The following is a 13,699-nucleotide window of genomic DNA, read 5'->3' on the forward strand; positions in this document are numbered from 1 at the left end:
GTGTAGGTTTAAGTTTATTAGATTGATCAGTATTGCTGAACTATGAAACATTTTTTTTGCATACAGGTATAACAGAATAGCTTTAGTGTAGTTGTTGTTTTAAACTTGAGTATGAACTTATACAAAATGCAGCAAGATATTTAAAAAAACAGTTTTGTTGATTAAAAAACACTATATCGGATTCATATCGGTATCGGCAGATATCCAAATTTATGATATCGGTATCGTATCGGACATAAAAAAGTGGTATCGTGCCATCTCTAATAATGACCCCAGCTGAAAGTATCAATAAAGTAATGAATCCTGATCAATCATATTAAAGTCAAGCCGCTGAGTAGGCGATCGAAAAAACTACCCAAAATTACATCACCCTGTCAAGACATGGGACAGCTGTGGATCAGGCCTTTTACAGATTAGAAGGTCAATGGTTTGATCCTCACCTCCACCAGTTTGTGTGTTAATCGTAGCTCAAGAGTTGAGAGTTCACCTTGTAATCAGAAGGTTGCTGGTTCGAGCCCCGGCTTGGACAGTCTCACTCATTGTGTCCTTGGGCAAGACACTTCACCCGTTGCCTACTGGTGGTGGTCAGAGGGCCCGGTGTCCGGCAGCCTCGCCTCTGTCAGTGCGCCCCAAGGTGGCTGTGGCTACAATGTAGCTTGCCAGTGTGTGTGGATGACTGGATGTGTAAAGCGCTTTGGGGTCCTTAGGGACTAGTAAAGCACTATACAAATACAGGCCATTTACCATTTTAGCAAAGTGTCCTCAGGCAAGATACTAAACCCAAAGTCTCCCCTGATGCATTTCTTGGCATATGAGTGTGATAGTTAGAAAGTGCTTAAGGCATAAAACCCACAGTGAGTCAACAGGTGAATATGGTTTAAGCAGGAAAACACTATATTAGCAGGAACCCATTTTACACAATGGAATCATTGTTTTACAGCATTTCACATAAAAGCAGAGAATATTATTATGAATAAGTAAAGGTTACAGAGGAGCTGACACCTTGTGTTGTTTGGACCTGACAGTCTTGCAGGCTGCAATATATAAAAGAAACAGCCAAGCAGATGTTTCAGCCTCGACTTGGCTTGAAGTTGAAATGAGTCAGTATTTGGCCTCGTAAGCAATGACTTGACTTTAAGCAAAACTATTCTAGTTTTATCCTGTAAAAATATATGAACAAAGAAATTAATGTCAGATAAATAGAGCAACATACTTATGGGACTTGGTTCTGGAAATTGTATTACAAAAAAATTCAGGGAAAAAAACCGAATACAAATCATCAGTTTAGACTCACCAAATCAAACAATCAATATGCAAACATTTAGCTTTAAAAGGTTTGACAAGAGTATTGTATGAACTGTTTAGGAATTGCTACCACTTTAATAGATCACCAGATCTCAATCCAGGGGAGCACCTGTGGGATGTGATGGATTCACATCATGGATGTGCTTGACAAATCTGCTGCTAGTGTAACGCGGTTAAAGGACCAGGGCGCCTGACTGCAGCCTCATAGACAATGAGCTATCAGATTAAGATTCGACTATGGAGCCTGAGGGTGTGAATAAAACACAGGAAACAAAAGTAGAGCTCAAATATATATATATTATGTTTGTTATGAGAAGTGTATAGACGGATGTACAAAAGAAGTAAAAACATATGCATATATATCACAAACAAAAATAATGTTGACAATACAAAACAGCTTATTAGGTTCCAAAAGGAGGTGGGATGAGGTGTAGTCCAGTATGTGATTTAGTTTAGTTCCATGGACCTGTGATAGGTCATGTGTCAACAATTTGTGATTCAGTCCATAGGTTCACAATTCCTACCGCAACGTAGCGGTGGTCGGGTGGCTCGCCATCTCGCGCTGATCAGGGCTGATCGCGGGAGAACAAAAAAAACCTGACCGTTGAGTCGAGTGTGAGGTAGTGTAAAGATGAATGAATCGGCCGGGTTATTGCACGCTGTCAACTGGCCTGTAGTGCAAAATTTGTCGATATCTGACAAGTACGCCAACCACAGGGACAACAGCAGCCAGAGAAGCAGGGACATGCAGCTGATTGACCCGGAACTTATACAGGATTCATTCCCGCCACAATAAAGGGACTGGCGGAAGTGGGGTCAGAAGTTACCGTGGTTACACTAGTGTCTGATGCTATCATGTCAATATAGATATAAATCTCTGAGGAATATTTCCAACACCTTGTTCAATCAATGAAGAATGGCAGGTGTTAAGGCAAAAGGGAGTCAAACCCAGTACCCAGTACCAGTACAAAATGGCTGGTAAGTATATATACCTTTGTAGGTAAAAATTTGATTTTCCTACCAACTCTCTTGTATAAATTGTGTTAATAGATTTCTAAATACCTACATTTCCCTGTTACATTGTGGTGATAAATTTAATTCTTTTGCAACCTCTTCCTATATAAATAAACTGCTCCATCTAATAACTGCACTGGAGTCACTGGGATGTATTGAGATTTCCCAGTGAGCACACACACTGCTAAAAACAATGAAAGCAACACTTTTTATTCAGAGTATATCATCAAGTCATTTAATTTGGGATATTGGTCCAGTCAGTTAAGTAGCAGTGGGGTTTGTTAAGCAGTTTCAGCTGCTTTGGTGTTATTGAAATTAACAACGGGTGCGCTAGAGGGGCAACAATGAAACAACCTCCCAAATGGAGGTTACAGACATTTGTTCCTCCTCTCTTTCTCACTGATTCACTCGTTTTGCATTTGACTAGGGTCAGTATCCATACTCTCTGCGTGACTCTGTGCTTGCTACCTGGCACTTGGCAGGTCCCCTTTGGGACCCTATACATTTTGCAGGTTGAGAGCAGGTTCATCCCTAGAACATGTGACAGATGTGAAAGTGCCTGGAGAAGCCGTGGAGAACATTATGCTAGCTGCAACATCGTTCAGCATGACCAGTTTGGTGGTGGTGGGACAGTGATCATCTGGGGAATCCATTGCAATTCTGTTTTCAAAGTGTTCCTTTAATTTTTCTTTTCAGCTACGTACAAAGTGCAGAACTATGATAGTAAAGCACAGGGTTCACATCCAGACATGTGTTTAGGCAATACAAGCTCTGTGAGAAAAGACTGACATGAAGCCAAATGTACAATTTATCATAATACACTGGATTCTATTTATTTTTTTTGTATTGAGTCAGACCATGACCTTTCCCTGAACTTAATCAAATATTGCCAGTCCCTGAACTATAATACTGGGAAACAAGGAAATATTGTAGGACAGATCACACAGTCTGGCAGTGAACATTTCATCTTTTTACAGTTTGGCCAAAGACTGCACACAATGTTTTGCTACACAGAGTCTGATAAACAGCAGCCTGGAGTTATGGACAGATACAGCCGTGGCATGCCGAATAAGGTGACCCGAAGCAGATTATTTGCAGACAATCAACTGTGGATTCTGGCAGTGGTGAACCTTTGTCTTGTTTTTGCTTTTTTTTTCTTTTTTTTTTATCTATCATGACCAAATCTTTGCTGCCATGAACCCTTATCATTCCCTGCCATTTTTGAGAAACTGACTGGCAGATGATCAACACCCCCTGATCCCTCGATCAATCCCACAAATCCACTGCTTTTCTTTATCCTTCTATGAATGGTGCACCTGTCCCCTCTTACCTTTTTAGTATAGAGACTCTTATTGCATATTATTATCTTGATTGAACTTGCTTCGTTTCCTAATAATTTTGTGCATCTTTTATCATTTCTTCTCTCATCTCTCCTTTCCTCTCCAAGACTTTTAAACCCTTCTATCTTGACAAGACACTCTTCTTGTTTTTGGGACACACTTTCAAGCTGTCAGTCCTTATTTCAGACCCAGAATCTCTCTCCTTTTTGTTTCATTATCTCTCCCTCAGCCCAAACACCAGATAGTATACAAATGGAAAGGTAGCATCATCCCGTTATCGCTTTGGCTGCCCTGTATTTTTCTTGGACACTTAATCTTGTTCTGTGTAGGTTTGTTTTCATTTCTCTTCTTCCTTGTCTTCCCATAGCGTTGATGCCGATTCTATTTATTTCCTCTTCTTTTTGCTTCTTTCCTCACGTCTTCCTTTCTTCCCACCCTCTCTCCTCCTCGCTGGCTTATGTTGATAGGGGTGACAGTGGGTACAGAAGTTGAGAGTGAGGTCACAAATACCTATAGTGAACAAGTTTCTCCCTAGATAGAGGCCTGGACTGTTGACAAAGGTAGGTTGGGCAGATTGATGAAATCTCATAATTCAGAGTACATATGGGCACAGGCAAGTGTAATCCTAGTTTTTTGCCAAAATATTTTGTCCAAATTAAACATGTAAAGAAATGACAGTGGAGGAGATTTCCATACCAGATCAGTCGAGGCTTGGGGTAATTATTACCGTCTCCTGTCCTCTTGGCCAACAGAGTACCAATGGAAACTGTGCTACTGTTGGCCGAAGACAAAGGAAGAGGAGAGGGAGAAGGTGAGGAGGGATAGTGGATATATTGGACAACAATGTTGAAGATGGAGCTGCCAGGAAGGAGGAAAAGAGGAAGACCACAGAGGAGATTTGTGGATGCAGTGAAGAAGGAGAAGAATGCTAGGAACAGGATGAGATGGTTTGTTTTGTTGACCCCTAAAAAGAGCAGCTGAAAGAAGAAGAAGAATTAACATAACATGCATTTTTAGGAGCTTAAAAAGAAGCTCCTCCAGTTCAGCTAAACGAAAAGATCACCTTGGATTAAAGGTGAAACGTCTTCAACAAAGTTTATGAAGTCCAGTCACCTTCTTTTTAAGCTCCTAAAACTAGCATGACCTGGATGACTGAGAAACTGCACAGACATAATATAACTTGCATGTCTTTGCAAACCGCATGTTCATTCATTCACATTCAAACCGATTACCTTCTTGCTGTGAGGTGACAGTGCTAACCGCTGCACCAATGTGCCTCTCATTAAGTTGCTAAAACAGCACAAAAGTTAAAATATGACAATAGCATTTAATGTTACTTTAATAGTAGCAACATCTACTTTACAACTCGGAGCACTTTCTAGTTGATGACTCATTTGACCTTTCATTAGAAATCTTTTAAATAGCACAACAAGACCTGATCTGACTTCTTAAAGCCCCTTTTTGGCAGTTTGATATTTAATAGAAGCCTCTTCCATAGCATACAACGATTGTGGTGTTTTATTAGGAAATAGACATGCAAATATTCATCTAAATCAATAATCCATGCCCATTTTTAAAATCCAAGCTTAGCTACCTACTGTGAATTATTTATGCAGTCCTACATCTCCAGTTCTTTCAAACAGGATTTGTAATTTTAATTAACCCATTTCTTTAAAACTTGTATCTAATTAAAGACTTCATCCTAGCCTTAGTCACACATGAATGGCTATGTGGGGTTTATTATATACAATAAACCCCAGTCGGGTTTATACGGTTAAATCTACTTTTTTTTAAAGCAGAAGAACCTAAGTTTTCCCTCCAGGAATGAGACGGTAACATAATTTATGTAACTTGCATAGATATCTTTGGCTTCTTTTAAAAATAACTATTTTTAATAATGCTAGTTTGTTGATTTTATACCAGCCTTTTTAACAATGTTTTCTTTGTCTGGATTGATTTATATTTTTCCGTAGATGTACAGGGTGTATTGCCATTCACTAGAAACAGGTGCCACAGACCCTCAACACCTGCACCGTATCACTTATTCATCTCAACAGCTACCACCTTGTGAGTGCAGCTACATTTATATGTTTTTGTTTTAACACGTGTCATTTTCACTACATTAAAGCCAAGTCTCCTCGCTTTAGTTTGTGCTCTACAGCAGCGGTCCCCAACCCCCGGGCCTCGGACCAGTACCAGGCCGTGAGAGTAGCTTTGAGGAGAGTGTTAGCCACCTGTAGCTCTTTGCACGATGCTTCCAGCATTGCTAATCGGCTATCGTTAGCGGACATAGCTTCATCAAGGTCTTTAAACAGGCACTCAGACTCATGGTATTTCTTCTGGAGAGAAGTTAGCGTTGCATCAATTACATCGAGACGGCCCTCAACCGACTTCTTCAACCTGTCCACGAGCGAGGTTATTTTGGAGAGCTCAGCTCCATGGTTAGCGATAGCCGCTAATATGGCATCATTACCTGCCGCCGACTGGCTCGCCTTGGACGTATCCCTCTGGCTCTCATCTTTCTTCGGCATGATGACAAAAGATCGGCTCCAACAGTCCGCGAAACAGATTTTAAAACTACCCAGCTAGAAATAAACTTAAAGTGCAACTTTATGAGTGAGAAGGCACGGAGAGCACAGAAAACACGTCTACTCCATAGTTGCACATGAGCACCCCCCATTTTGTTATTGTTTTTATCGTTAACTCGGTTTTCCTGGGTCTTTTCACGTGTGTTATGAATAAATCTTCTTTTTATCGGTACCGGTACTAGTTTTATTTTGTTGTATTTATTCGCGACACCTTAAAGGCCGGTCCGTGAAAATATTGTCGGGCATAAACCGGTCCGTGGCGCAAAAAAGGTTGGGGACCGCTGCTCTACAGGACTGAGATCTATTGACTGTGGAGCTCATTTGACTGCAGTGAATTCACGATAATTTTCAAGAAACCAGTTTAAGATGACCTGAGTATTGTGACATGCTGCATTATCCCACTGGAAGCGACCATCAGAAGATGGGTACAGTCAGGTAGGTATTGGCATTTATGTGCTGTTCAACCGGTACAAAGGGGCCCAAAGTTTGCCAAAAGACTATCCCTCCACATTACTAGACCACCAGCAGCAGCCTTAAAAGTTAATAAAGACAGGATTGATTCATTATTTTCTGACCCAGCCATCAGAATGTCATGACAGAAATTGTCCAGGCAGACCAAACAATGTATTTCCAATCTTATATTGTCCAATTTTGGTGAGCCGGTGTGAACTGCAGCCTCAGTTTCCTGACAGGAACTGCACCTGATGTGGTCGTCTGCTGTTGTAGCCCCTCTTCTCCAAGGTTTAACGTGCTGTGCATTTACAGATGTTTGTCTGCATACGTTAGTTGTAATGAGCAGTCACCAGAGTTACCGCCATCCTATCAGCCTGTAGCGGTCTGGCTATTTTCCTTTGACTTCGACAAAGCATTTTCACCCAGAGAATTGCTCCTCGCTGAACATGTTTCTTTTTTTCCTTTATTTTAAATCATTCTAAATAAAATCTAGAGATGGTTTTCTTTGAAAATCTCAGATAAGCAGTTCCTGAAATATTAAGACCAGCTTGTCTGTCACCAACAACAATGCATTGTTCAAAGCTTTATAAATCACTTTTATTCCCATTCTTATGATTTCTTTGAACTTTGTCAGGTTATCTTGACCTCATCAACATGTCTGAATACATCCAATTGCTGCCCATATGATTGGCAGTGGCTGTGAGTGAAATATCTTCTATAAGCAGTCTATCCAGTGCTTCCTGTTTACCTTGAACCACACATGTCCAGTGTATATAAACTGTTGATGTGTTATACACCACTGTGCTGTGCTGCTCCTCCTCGTGCTTGGACACTTGCTTCATTAGAGTCCTACACAGCACAGCCCACACTCTACCCAGAACCCCCTCGGGGCAAACACCCTACTCAATGTTTGCCCCAGTTCTCTAGCGGGAACTTTTCCCCAGCCTGTCACTACCTGAACCACCACTTGAGCCTGTAAAAAAAGCAATACACCGTCTTCAAATCCATAAATATTGAGTTATTCGAATTAATTATTGAATTAATTGGTCCCAGTTTTGCTCCTATATCGATATCTACGAGGTGTCACAGATGCTCTTTTTTAATCTTTCCTAATCCTTTCCTAACTGTCCATAAAAGAAAAGCAAAAGTTTCCAGGAAGAAAATCAGGAAAACCAGACACGTTGGTAGTGCTCTGAAAAGGTGAATCAAACAGAGATAGTTGGTAACGGTAGACATTTTAGAACAGACTGCTGGATAAATATCATAAAAACAAATACATATCTGTTAGAAATCTATTTTAGTTAGTGTGCAAAGGTGCATTTTTTTTACCATTGAAGAATTTTCTATCAAATGCATATTTAATTTTTTTAAAGCTTATTTTCTCTGCGATGTTATTTAAGTACACCAGTTTTATCTTTTGCCAAAAGTCTAATATTTGCTTTTCCAAAGAAGTAAAACATTTAAGATGGCAACAGTTTCCATGGGCTGTACTTTATTTTTCATGTGTATGGAGTACTGCTTGAGTGGACTTAATACAATTCATTTTTATCTCAAGTTGAAAGCAACTGTAGCAAACTTAATCAAATGCTTTCCTTAGGAGACAAAGCATGAATGTTGTATTTGTTAAGCTTGACTGAACTGTAGTTTGTGATGGGATAGTTTGGCACAAACATTTTCTGGTCTAAATCCAATGTTTGAATTTCTCACAAGAAAACCCAGAGGACGTAGAGCTGTATGCATTTTCAGTAAAATGCTGAGAGAAAGGACGGTGCCGCTGATAAGTGAGTGGACAAATACGTTTTATATGCTTTAACAATTTGCTGAAGGAGCATCAGGCTAATTAAAGCTTTACAATGAAATGCACCCTAGTTGTTATGGTAAATTAGTAGTCACAAGTGTGTCGGATAGTTATACTGTAGCACAGATTTTTTTCACGGTCAGCAGAGTTTGATAGGAGACGCATTAATATGATGGATAGTAGGTCTGCTTTGAGACTCTGAGTTGGTATTAGCAGAGACATATAATGGGGCATATAATGTTCTTTTAGCTGATCATTCCTCCTCAGGGATCCTTTGTCAGGCTTAATTGTCTCAGCTTTACATGGAGCTGTAATATCAAATGAAGAGATTCAAATCACTTGGTAGTCCAGCTGCACCACCTTACAGATATTACTTCACCCTCATCAGAGTGAGCTGACGGCTTCAAGTAAAAATTTTCAGAAGCTGTCTTCTTTTTTTTTTCTTTTTTTTTTTTTCGTGTCTGAAACTTAAATCCTTGGTGGTCTTTAACTTTTTTGAGGTGGTGGGGGTGGGGGTATGCCTTTATTTGAAAGCATCCGTACAGAGCTGATAGGGAAAACAAAGCAAAGACAAATGTTACAAAGATTGCCAGAAGCATGGATGTTGCATTTTATGGTTTATGGTTGGCGTCTTAATCCCTGAGTCCGAACGTGCCTCGAGTGTTCTGTTGTGTCTTTGTAGCACAAACTAGTAAACACACTTCTGTGGTTACCAGTAAGCACCCTATCTTTTCACAACAGCCCAGCAATGGACATAGTCCCAGGCAACACAAAGCGGATGCTTTGGCAAATTCCAAGTTGACTTGGCTAATTCAGACTACTAGTGCATCATTTACCATTTAATTAACTTTTGGCTGCACTTTCATAATTCCCACAGATCTCTGTGTGGCTTATTTTTCAGTCAGAATTTGCTATTTTATTTTTATACACCTGCTAATTTGCTCACTCTTTCATTTGTATGTTAAGTGAGACTTCAGATTGAGAGATGTAAACGTGTTGCTTATCTTATATTCATATTTAATCCCCAGGTTCATTAATTAAAGGGTGTCTGGCATTGGTGGAGTAATCTCTTAACCAGCTTTTTATTTTTGGGTTCAGGGGCATTAAATGAAGAATGTGTCAATTTCAGTAAGTGAAATCCCAATTGTGTAAGATTTGAGCCAATGGAAGCTGTTCAGATGTCTGCTGAATTTCTAATAAGAGCTTAATGAATTAAGTTTCAACTGTGAATATGCACAAATGGAAGCACTAACAGCTTCATTTTAATTCTTCCATCTGTGGTTTATCTCACTTGCTGAACCCACGTTTTCCTCTCCCATTCATTTTCTCTCAGAAATTCAAGACAATTTTTCATTATCAGCTGGATGTGATTATGCATACTTTATGGTGCCATTCTGATGATCCTTTGAGTAAATTGTACAGATGGAATCATTTAAGTACTGGGTTTTAAGACACTTACAGTATGTGAAGTAGTGAGAAATTAAGCAGATCGATGGCAAAGCCTGTCGCCTTTTTTTCATAATCTTCTATTTCTCCATATTTTCCTGCACTGTCCTTACTTCTCTTTACACATCTGACTCTCTTTGTGATTTCACAGATTTCTCTTTCTCACACTCTTCTTCACTCTACTCATTGATCATGTCATCCTTTTTATTAATAAAGAGTGAGAGCATGGCTTTATTTTTTACTCTGGGTCTTAATATCTGGAAAGATCAGTCTACCTCTTGCTTTACTTTATTGATTTTCTTCTTACCAGTGCTGCTTGTTTCAAATTTCCAAACCTAACCTTCTTTTAAAATCTATCTTCTTTCTTATATTTCCAGCACCTTTTTTTTTTTCCTGTCTACCAGATGTCTTCCCACATGCCGCTGTCTTCCTGCTCACTCCAGCATCTGTGTCTAATTAGTTATTAGCTCCTGTGGGTTCCTTTGTGGGTTTTTAGATGCTCAAAGTCTGGCTAATTTTCCATTTTTCTTTATGCAAATGTAGCATTTCATCACATCATTCAAACATTTTACTACCTAGAGATCTTTTGTGCGCTCAGCATGTTGATCTCCATGGCATAACTGAGCTCAGTTTCTTAGCTTTGGACAGTTTTGTCAGCCTACATTCATTTGTTCCTCAGATGGTCAGATTTCACAAGCTGGGAAGTCGTTATTTAAACACTTTATTGACAACTGCTTCTACTATATCTGCTTTAACTGACTTGTCAAGATTACTGCTAAAACTTTATGGTTACAACCTAATGAAGCTTATGTGCAGGTAAAATAAAGAAGATCTGTAAAGCTCACCGCTCTGCTGTCATTCTGCCTTTTGGACTCTCATTTGTACAACCCGCTTTCACCCCATCTCCACCCCATCCTTCATCCAAGATCTTTATCCAAGGCTACATCTGCTTCACCTCTGGCACCAACAGCATCTAGACTCCAGGGGGTCCTGTCCTACTTCCTACCATTGCTGGACTCCATCTGCTATGTACGTAACTGGCAAAAAAGTTTATTAATCAAACGCTGCATTTAAATAAATCATGTATTACTCTGGGTTACATGTACAGTTCCTTCAAATGATCTCTACTTATTGAAACACCAATTGCAAAATAAAGAAATGTTTTAAATTCACACATTTTCTTTCCACCACTGAGTGTGACTTCAACAACTCATCATGCATACTGTTGAGCTCGAAGAGTTTTCTTCTTCTTCGGTCATGTTCTCTTAATAATGCACACACTTGGTGGTTGATTACTTTTCCCGTTTCTTTAATTGTTAGCAACACAGGAGGGAAAACCATACATTACTTCAGCAGTTCGCGCTTCGGAACAACAGGAACAGGAAGTGAAGTAATCTATAATCACCAAAATAAAATCATTTTCAAAATAAAATGACAATCAGAAAACGTCTTTCACAACATAAAATAAATTAATATATTTACTCATGAGAACACAAATCTAACACCCCCCCTTGTTCTCATGCTGTTAACCCATAGCATCTTATGCATTTCCAAAGAACCATTTTTGAAACTTTCTGAGTCTCACTCTTGTAACTGGTTTTGTTAGTATGTCTGCAGCCATTTCTTCTGATGGACAGTGTTCAATGCAAATTTTCCTTTCATTTACCGCTTCACGAATGAAGTGATATTTCACATCAATATGCTTTGACCTCTGTCTGTTCACTGGGTTTTTACTCAACGCAATGGCCCCTTGGTTGTCCCCAAACAGTTTAGTACATGTGTACCTTTTTCTGTCCATGCCGTTTAACAGTTGGGTTAAGTACATGCTTTCCTGAGTAGTGGTTGCAAGACCAATGTATTCAGCTTCACATGTTGAGAGTGCCACTGTAGGCTGTTTCTTTGTTTTCCAAGATATTACTGGTCCCTCTTTAGTAAGTGCAAAACAGTAGCCTGTTGTACTGCGTCTGTCTTTTACAGAGGATGCCCAGTCAGAGTCACTGTAAGCAATTAGATCTAGATCCTCACTGCTTTTCTTAAAGATCAGTTCGAAGTCGTTTGTGCCTTTTAGGTATCTGAGGACTTGTTTTGCCGTTACTAAGTCCTCTCTCGTGGGTTGAGCTAGTGTTTGAGATAGTCTGCTAACAACCCAGCTTATATCTGGTCTCGTACACGTCATGGCATATATCAAACTGCCCACTATTTCTCTGTACTCTCTTGAGTTAACAGTCTCATTTGCATCATTTCCTCCACATGTAGTGGTGTCCATTTTTAGTTCACACGGTGTGGATCTGGGTTTGCATTCAGACATCCCAAAGCGTTCCAACATTCTTTGAATGTACCTCTTCTGATTCATCCTGATTTCACTCTCTTTTTGTATAAACTGTATCCCAAGAAAACTGGATATTTTCCCCAGGTCTTTCATGTTAAACTTTGACCTCATTGTTTCTTTGAATGTGTTTAACAAGTTAGTATTGCTAGCTGCAATGATCCAGTCATCTACCCAGATGATAACCAGTAGAGTTTCATGTCCAATGTCCTTTCTGTATACACAGTGATCAGAAAGGTTTCTTTCAAAGTCATTTTGTTCAAGGTAGTCATTCAAGAGTTTGTACCAGTTTCTACCTGATTGTTTTAACCCGTAAAGGGATTTCTTTAATTTGTACACCAAGTTTTCTCCTGACTCTGTTTGCTCAAAACCTTCTGGTTGTTCCATGTATATTTCTTCCTCAATGGGAGCATGCAAATATGCAGTTTTAACATCCATTTGGTGGATAATAAGATCATTCTGGACTGCTATTTGCATTAGGGTTCGCACAGATGTCATGTTTGCTGTTGGTGCAAATGTCTCTTGGTAATCTATTCCTTGTGTCTGGTTGTAACCTTTTGCTACAAACCTGGCTTTGAATATTTGTCCTTGTTCATTTTCTTTGAGGGCGTAGACCCATTTTCCTCCAATGGTATTTCTACCAGTAGGCAAAGTAGTCAGTTCGAATGTGTCATTCTCTTTCAGAGAGTTGATTTCTTCTGTCATTGCCTGTTTCCACCTTGGTGCCTCTGGTGACATCAGCGCCTCTTTATAGGTTTGGGGGATTCCACAGGTTGCTCTGTAACAATAATCAACACTTACAGAGGTTACATTTGCTAAATCTTTGCAGTTAGATGTGTAATCCTCTAGATATTTAGGAGGTTTCCTTTCTCTGTTAGGATAGCGCTCAGTTTGGTTTTGCTCATCACCCTCATGTCTTTCTATGTCAGGGTTTGGTTCATTTGTGCTGGTTTCCTCTTCTCTAGGAGGTCTGTTCTCTGCTGCATTTTCATTTTGTTGTTCTGTACTTTCTTTTAAAGGCACTACATGTTCATAAGTCTGAATTTCTGTGTTATATTCATCAGTCTGTGTTTGTTGTTCAACAGTGTTCTTCTTGATAAATCTCACGAGTCTGTGTTTTGACACTTTTCCTGTGTGAGGGTTATAGACCAGGTATGCTGGGCTATTTTTACTATAACCCACAAATATTCCTTTTTCACATCTGGGATCAAGTTTCTTGTGGTTATGTGTGTAGGCATAACAGTCTGACCCAAATATCCACAGTTTTGAGAGATCTGGTCTTTTCCCTGTTAACATCTGATATGGTGTACTTTTAGTCCTGTTACTGTAGCATCTGTTGCGGGTGTGTGCTGCATTTTGAATGGCGTAAGGCCATAATTCTTTTGGCAGCTCTTTTTCTAGTAAAAGGCACCTCCCCATTTCAAAGAGA

General features: G+C 39.6%; 1 protein-coding gene across 2 annotated transcripts in view; it reads right to left on the bottom strand.

Annotated features, from left to right (window-relative positions):
* The window catches only part of LOC101469587 (syntaxin-2), a 306,839-nt gene that overhangs the window by 222,006 nt on the left and 71,134 nt on the right, over positions 1–13,699 (bottom strand). The window lies entirely within an intron of this gene.

This window comes from Maylandia zebra, linkage group LG7 (assembly GCF_041146795.1).
Source record: "Maylandia zebra isolate NMK-2024a linkage group LG7, Mzebra_GT3a, whole genome shotgun sequence".
NCBI lineage: Eukaryota > Metazoa > Chordata > Actinopteri > Cichliformes > Cichlidae > Maylandia > Maylandia zebra.